The sequence below is a fragment of the Aythya fuligula genome, chromosome 7, assembly GCF_009819795.1.
Source record: "Aythya fuligula isolate bAytFul2 chromosome 7, bAytFul2.pri, whole genome shotgun sequence".
Taxonomy (NCBI): Eukaryota; Metazoa; Chordata; class Aves; order Anseriformes; family Anatidae; genus Aythya; species Aythya fuligula.
The window spans coordinates 30492332-30499745 of NC_045565.1; positions in this window are offsets into that span (position 1 = coordinate 30492332).

Sequence of the window (7414 nt, forward strand, 5' to 3'; positions counted from 1 at the left end):
TGCTTTCCACAAAAGTCTATAACCAGTCAATCACTGAGTAAATATTCAGACCTTTTCAGCGTTGATCTCACTATCCCTGTTTTTTCAGCATCCCCATGCATGGTGCTCAACATGTCAAAAAAAATTTAAGATAGGAGCTGCAGAAATACACAGCCAGTGCTTAGTGCATAGCTAATGGCACTGTCCCAGCTGATTAATTTGTGCCCTTTGATATGACCTTTTTCTTTAGCCAAGTTAATGCGCAAGCTTCACTTTGTGGAGGAAATCAATCAAATTCTGCTTGCAATTCCAGGAGTGTAAATCTGAAGCAATTTCATTGCTTTATTCCCAGTGTTATAGAATCACAAAGACAATGTTTCAGACAAACAACACTATGAAATATGATGCATAGCTAAAATCAGGAGACACTCATTAACATATGATGATTACATTTTGGATTAGCAACAGCATCCTACAATGCAAGAGGAAAACAAATGCAAGGTAACTTCAGGGACATGATGTGAATATCCTGTACACACTGCTAAATTCTGAAATGTTCCCAACAAAAAAAAAAAAAAGCATGTTGTCACTGGTAAAGCACATACTGCTCAGCTGCTATCAAGAAATAAATAAAAGGCTAAGATGGATGGAGAACAGAATTAAACACTTACACCTAGATACAAAGCTGTTAAATGTGACACTCTGACCTGGAGAAGTGTTCAGTTCATACTGTCACATAAGTTGTGTAAGAACCGAGTAGGGTTCAAAGTGCATGATAAGAATGACTTAAAGACGTTTTTCCATATGACAAGAAATTCAGGTTGGGATTGGACAGAGCTGACAGACAACTTTAGGAGAATGTTTTGTTGACACACAACTCATCAACTTAATAGTACAACAATAGATTGCAGATCACATTTTTTTCATAAAATTATTTCATATTAATTGAGAACAAATAGTACCTCAGAGTTCAACATTTCTTATTTAAATAAAATAATTTACTATATTCATTCAAACAAAGCACATCCAGGCTACACAATGATCTCTCGGGAAAAAAATAAAAAATAAATGGTAAAAATAGGAAAAATTAAAAATCCCCCAAGTATGGCAGACTAAAAGATTTTCCACTGTGAGATTTGTAACTCTGAGTGCCTGATTTGACTCACCAGATAGTGCTCAAGGGCAGAAGAGAAAACGTTAATTCTGACATCGTCCAAATCACTACTATAACCAGAAGGCATCCTGAAGAGTTACACACAAACTACGTATGGAAGCCAAGAAACTGGAAAAAATGACATGCTACAAGAATATCAAATGTTGAGACCAAACGTTCCCAAGCAGGCAGTGGCTAGTCAACTGCCAAAATGATTCCCTGCCCTGCAATAATATACACACCAGAATCATACTTTGCAGGCATCAGCAGGTTAGTATAGGAAGAGGCTCTGGTATGAATACAAAATCAAGGGTGACACTAATACCTTCTCTATTTCTTGAAGATGCCCTGTGTATTTCTGGAGGCACTTTTGTGCAGACAAGAGACATCTTTACTTAGGCCCCAGCAAGGAACAGCAAACACCCTCCCTCTAACTGGTCCATTTCAGCAGCCGAACAACTCTTACAGAAAGCTTTGAGAACAAAAAGCATCCAGATAAGGGAAGCAAAAATGTCTGGCATTCAGAGGTAGCAATCACTGACAGACAAGCATCTGCCCTGAAATCTTAATTTCTGGATTTTACTCTGTTCTAAAGTTTTCATTTAAAATTATTTAGCTTTTATTACCATTTTTCTTCTTTATTTATTTTCAGTGTTAGAATGTATGGCGGTTATGTGTTGCAGCTGTGTCTAGAGACTAGAATTAGGTTTACCAGCACAAATATATCAGAGAAGACATACGGAAGACATGTCGCAGAAGGTATAATATGCTTGAAACTTATGTCCAAGGGCTACCATAAAATATAGCAGTGCTACCTAGAGACATGCTTTTATTACAGTTAATATTTTATTTTGTATATTGTTTCTTTTGCTAAATATTGATTGTTTTCCTTGCTTATGATAAAAATACAGATTTGAAGTCCTAATTACATACTACAGTAGTTTGGGAAGTAAGGGGAAAAAAAAAAAAAAAAGACAGCTTCACCATGGGGCAGAAACTATTTACCCTCCCACTTGAATAACTTGTGTCAGCTCAGAAATGCACCAGAAGGTGTCTGCTGTTTTTGCCACCTGCAAACTTTTACCACTCAGACAATGAAAAATTCTCAAGTAATGACAGGGAATGAATGGATGAATAGCCTCCAGCTCCACGTGAATGGGAAAAAACCTGACCTTCCCTAAGCCAACACAGAAAATTGCCTGTGTCTAATACATAACTATGTGCATAAACAGATATTGGTAAAAACCTACATCAGCAGCTCCTTGTTGCCTTCTGGTACAGAAAAGATTTTCAGAAGCACAAATTTTCCCCTTTTTTGGAAAACCTCTATTGAAATAAACATCACAGGTTTCTACAGATAAACATATCTTGTTCTTACTTTTAGCAAATACACATTTTGCTTTTCATGTCAATAGTCACATAGATTCAATTTGTTGAAAACTCTAAATGTCTTTTGTTTGCTATGAAGTACATTAGCAGTGCTGTTTTTCCAGGATGTGTCTTAAGCTAAAAGAGCAACTAAAAAAATTATTTCTTACAAACACTTACAGCTTATTCAGAATCATGTTGCTCTTTTAATCTTTTGCTCGACCTGCTATTATCTTCATGTTACTAGTTATTTGTAGAGCTACATTAAAATGACTTGGAAATTGTGAAACAGGATTAAATCCTTGTTGTTAAAGACTGTAACAAAGCCTTTTTGGAGGGCATTCAGAGAGAAGTAAAAATGAGTAAGGTGCTTGAGTAGTACATATCTGATTACTTTCAGAAGGCAATGGCTAACTAACATGGGTGAAACTAGCATTATCTAATCTTTGACAAGAATCTAAAAAATATGGAGTTACATTCAGAGTAGCTTGAGGTAATTTTTACTACAACTAAAAAAGGTGTAACAGGATGAATAGGAATATGCTAAACATCCAAAAATATTTGAAAATTGTCTTAAAGGCAAGCATCAAGAGGCATAACAGACTGGAAATAGCTTTCTGGGCTTAGAGAAGAGCTTCACGGCAACCTCTTCAACTGGTTTAGAAGTGTCCAGTTTTTGCAAGGGAACATATCACATACCTGCTGCCAGAGAATGGTATTTGCTGGGTTCTCCTGGCACATTGTAGCTAACCATAAAGCATGTCTGTGCTTCTTGGAAGCTCTAGTTTCACTGCACCTGCATGGCCTGAAACTGCTTTGTGCCTGTATTTGAGTTCGGGACAAATAGCAGCAGGGCACAGGTGTACTCCCCTAGCAGCTCATGAAACCTGTTTCTGGCTGCTGATTTTGTTTTGTTTTGTTTTCTGGAGGACCCTGAGCTCCTTGCCTGTCATGCATCTTCGGAAACTGTGGGGTGTCACCTAGGAAGGAAGAACAGATGGAAGTTGGCTGCTGCTGTCAGCTATTCACTAGCCTGCAGCCACTCCCTGAGGTGCTATCATGAAAAAACATGGCCTAAGCAGCTCACCAACCTTATGAGATGCCCTGCTTGCACTGGGTAATCAGCAGTCTGTGTTCACTGCAAAATGTCAGACGTACAGCTAATATTGACTTCAACTGTGCAAGTTCTTCAATTAACATCTGTATTTAAAGAATTGTCTGTAAAACCACAAAGCTGGGATTCTTCTGTGGCTCTTAATGAAAGATGAGCTCAATGGGAGATAAACTACAAAAATTTTACACACCTTTGAAACTCTCAGCCAAAATGACCAGCATGGTTACCTCAGAAACAGCCTCTCTCACTTCGCTATGTAGGAGCTAAGACAAAGCATTAAGCTAACAGCCCTTCATTCACAAGGGGGAAGGGAAAGAGTCCCAATTCTGAAATTTGTTTGCCCCTAATCTTCCAGAACTCAGCTGACTGTCAAACCACACTGTGATGCTCATTCTTCACACATTGGAATAAAGGAAAATTTCAACAAATGGGGGGAGATGGGGTGTTTCCCATTCAAAACTGTCATATTTCTTTTTTTTTTTTTTTTTTTTTTTTTTTTTTGGGTGCTGTTGTTTGTTTGTTTTGCAATGACTTTAAATTCATGCTGTGGATTATGGGTAAGATTATTTTTGAAAAGAAAATACATAAATAAGACAGTGCAATTTTGCAGTATCATTCTCTTCCCACCTTCCTTTCTTTGCTTTATAGGAACAGCCAGAACCAATGCAGAGGGTGCTTGACTCAGCAGTTAATGACCAAAGCAAAAGGTCACGCACAAAAACGTAGCTTGCATGAAATGCTCAGTTTAGCAGTTATTAATAGTTGGCACTGAGGAAAGATCAGACTCTAAGCACTCAGACACTATTTCTTCTTATCTGCAGTGAGTTAATTGCTGCTTCTTTCTCCACCTCAAGAGAGGCGCTGGCCTCAGATGAAACTAGAGTGCACACCTTTTGAAAGAGTCACATGCATTGACCCAGACTCTTCCAAGTGACCTTTCAAAGGCTGTTCTGTGGTGCTTCTTACAAAGCACATTAGAAGTGTGATCTTTCTTTGATGTCCCTGATTATAAAACTAATCCAATTCTCACTAAATACAATAACAGTTTTAATATTGGCTTCATCAGGAATGGAAAGAAAAGGAGTTATATTTTATATTCAAAGACGATCTACTGCTCACAAGGTCATAGAATTTGGAATCTAGAAGAAGCTGAAACCTCTTCAATTTACTCTTATGCTCTTGAGTTTATTTGAAAGAAGCTTCTGATGTTTTTAAAAGAGCTTATTTGTGGATATATTTAACCAGATCCTTGGGAAAATCAGTCTTGTGCCAAAATTAGGATTCAGTGACCCCAAAAGAAAAAAGTTTCTGTAACACTAAGCAAAAGTATAATCTACGAGGTTGGTCTTCTGATTAGGTTAGCAGACTCCTACTCTTTATCTAACAATGCACTGCCATCGTGTGGTTCATCACATCAACGACAAGATTTATCAAAATGCACCTAGAATGCATTTACTCCTAGGATGCAATAATCCTAGGATCATTTCATAGATCTTTCATAGCTTTAATTTCTATGAAGTTAATAAAATATAAACTTTAAGTCTTCAGGTTATTTATTGAAAGTTTCACCATTCAATTTTTTTAAAAAAGAAGCACACAAAATGATTCATCCTTCAAATTAAAGTTGATTATTTTTTTTTGCAATAACAATCTTCAATATGTTCTGCATTTTAATTGCTTTATTTTAATAGTGGTCTGATTCTAATGCAGATCACTGCCACCCTTCCATTTTCTTTAATCCAAAAGGGATGAGTTCTTGGAATAATTTTATTTTTAATAATCCTGCTACTCCACTGTGATATCCTTTGCAGGTATGCCAACACTGGATTTACCAGTTCTGCTCATGACTACATCGTTCATTTAGTGATCTTATTGAAAAGAAAGAAAAACTTATACATACCACTGCTAAAACTTAAATATACCACTGCTAATTATAATTAGTTCAAAAATCATCCAGCTGTGACCAGGCAATTTCAAAGTGACTGCCTTTGTGTAATATCCATGTTCAATGTGTTTATACACATAACTTTATCATTCTCGTGTTTGGTTGCTTCTCTGAGTTGAGAAAGAGGAGATGGTCTCCTAGACATGCACTCAATCCTATATCTTCTAGCAGTACCTTTTATCTGAACCCTAAGTATTCTGCTATGGATCCCAATGGTCCAACCCACTGAAAGTCCCTCAGGTACTTCCCTTGCATTGCTGAGCTCTGGGCTTAGACAGAGCTGCACTAGGGAAGGAAAGCTCATGTACGTACTAGTCACGAAGAATATTAAATTTAGGGGAAAGGACTGCAAAGCAAACACTTCTTAGTCCATCTGCTGATTGATCTATCAACATACAGAATGGTGAGACCACACCTCAATTTTTGTATTCCCCTACTGCCACTTCCTCCCTTCGAAATACTCATGCAGAGTTTCTGGCTAATCCAATGATTGGCAAAAATCACTCTATTTCTCGTCCTTCCCTGAAGATTTTTTTTTATTTTTTTTTTTTAAACAGCTAAACATAATAAAAGAAATCCATCTGGCTTCACAGTGTTAGGAAGTCAATTTTGGCCAGGAATGTCAAGAGCCATATGTAGCATTTTATCGAGGATGGTCTTATTTAAGGATTTGACTCTGACATGGGAGGCTGTCACAGGTACAGCCTCATGGCTGTAACTGCACAGTCAGAAGCAGTGGTTTGATTTAAAAGGCTGTTTATTCATGAGGATTGCAGCAGCATCTAAATAATACTCAGTTTTCTACTTTCAAATAAGAAGCAATTTGCTTGTAGAAGACAGAGCTCAAAGGACAGAGCTCAAATGTGGCTCATTTCCACATGCATGGAAAAAGGTCTTCCTGACCCAATCATTAATGTAGTTACATTATGTCTTGGAATGCAGCAATATATCTATTTATGATCTAACGTTCATCAGAAATCAAATCTGTTTTCCTTCTGGCACATATATATACACATAAATGTATATAAACGTGTAAAATTCATGACTTCTATATATTCAGTTTCCTTTCAATTTTACAGTGTAGCCCTTAACTATCATACAGGGAGGACAGATACATTGGAACATCCCACGGGTTGTTCAACATGTTCTGTATTACACACTTCCTAATATTTTCCATAAAACACAGGTTATAAGGAAGCCTTTCAAAGTCCCTCATCCTCCCCACCTCCCTTGGCTTGCTGCTTTCTGTGTCACTTTCTGCACAAAGCCTTGCAGCTGGACACAGCAATCCAGACGAGGGCGTCCTGTTGCTTTGTATAATGACCGACGTCCTGGAACTGGAGCCAGTTATCTGTGGGGAAGGGGTGGCAAAATAGGTCTGTACGACACTAAGATCAGCAGTGCATGTACCACATGCATAAAGGAAGCCAAGTAAACTAAGCCAAGGCACCATACACCCACCAGCTCCTGGGTAAGGCTGGGTGCTCGCTATAACCCATCAAGGTCCCTGTGCTCCCTGAGACCTTCAGCCTGCCTGCAGCCTTGTCCGAGGCCTGTCCACGGGCCTGCCACACTTGGCAGCCCATCACCTTCCCCTGACCTGGCCAAGAAAGTCATCCCACAGCTCTCCAAAGGCTAGGGGAACTTTCTGTAGCCTAAAAGGCCCAGAGGGAGAGGCAAAGATTTTCACCTGAGTCAATTGAGCTGCTAAACACAACTTGCTTCTGAGAATTTGAGGCCTACCATGCTGCAAACCCATGTGCAGTATTGCATCTGAGCCAATTTCTACCAGAGGACAGCTCCGATATCCATTATGAAGAAGGCTGGACAAAACTGGACACCCTACAGTCATATC